Below are 1,191 nucleotides of genomic sequence, written 5' to 3' on the forward strand. Positions count from 1 at the left end.
TCAGCTGCGCAAACAGTTAAAACTACTCAAGGACAACCTAACTTTAGCTCATGGAGCGACGTCCTCACCCGTGTTCGCGGTCTCCCATGACCGAAGGGGGGTGACGCCAGTTAGGGTAATGCTACCAGACGCGATAACATGAGCAAATCTGACATCCAGAGTGAGTGGCGCACCGAAACGTCGTTTTCTAGTTGCTTAATCACTGCTTTTGTCAATGTTGAAACGTTGTTTAACTGGTTGCTTAGTCACTGTTTTTGTCGATGTTGAGACATTGTTTAATTGGTTTTTGGTATTGTTTCTGAACACCCCAAGCAAGAATGAATTTTGTTGTGTAGTTAAGTTAGAGACTAAGAGGCCTTTAACCATGCCAACATGCAGTTCATTCATTAAATTGCAATCTTTGCGGAGTCAATGTATATTATTGCTACCTCAAGTACCATAATCTACATTGATCTCACAACGCGTAAGCCGAACCTACTCGAACAATTCTATTCGGGGGGGATAGCTAATTCTTTTTGATGTCTCGCCATAGACTCCAAAAACATTTATGGAGAAACCAAACACCCAATCTCAAGTCGTTTGTCTAAAAGACAACAGACAATTGAACCAAACTATATTTTGCCATGTAAAGCTAACTTAAACCAAGTTAGGAATGGAAAAATAGTTTGGAACAATTTTCTATAGGTATAAATCCCTATAGTTACCCTTTTCAACATGTTCCACCCCTTAACTGGTAGCTGTAGCTGTTCCCAATCATAATAGCTTACACACCAGGTGCATATAGTTTAAGGCCTTATGTAAAATCCCCTTCATAAGCCCACCTTAAACCACATAATTGCATGACACATTTGAACCAGAACGGCACAGACTGGACGTCGCCCAGAGACGACCGTCGCTGGAGGAGACCTGCAATCCTGACGTTGGTCTCCAATCTTCATCCAGTGGCCGCATCTTCAGTTCAATCCAAGGGAACCCCTCTGTATGCTGATCAATCAACACTTCCAATCGTTGTGGATTTACCGTTGTGGATTATATGACTTTTCCAATGGATTACAGACTCTGTTTCCAAGGGGTTAAAGCATTGCTACAATGGAATTACCAACAACGTTATGGAATTATCATCAACACAATGGAATTACCAAGAACATTGTAGAATTACCTTGACTTTTGTTTTCCTTGCTGGATTACTTT

Source organism: Nematolebias whitei, chromosome 4 (genome assembly GCF_014905685.2).
Source record: "Nematolebias whitei isolate Nwh7 chromosome 4, NemWhi1, whole genome shotgun sequence".
In the NCBI taxonomy this organism is placed as follows: domain Eukaryota; kingdom Metazoa; phylum Chordata; class Actinopteri; order Cyprinodontiformes; family Rivulidae; genus Nematolebias; species Nematolebias whitei.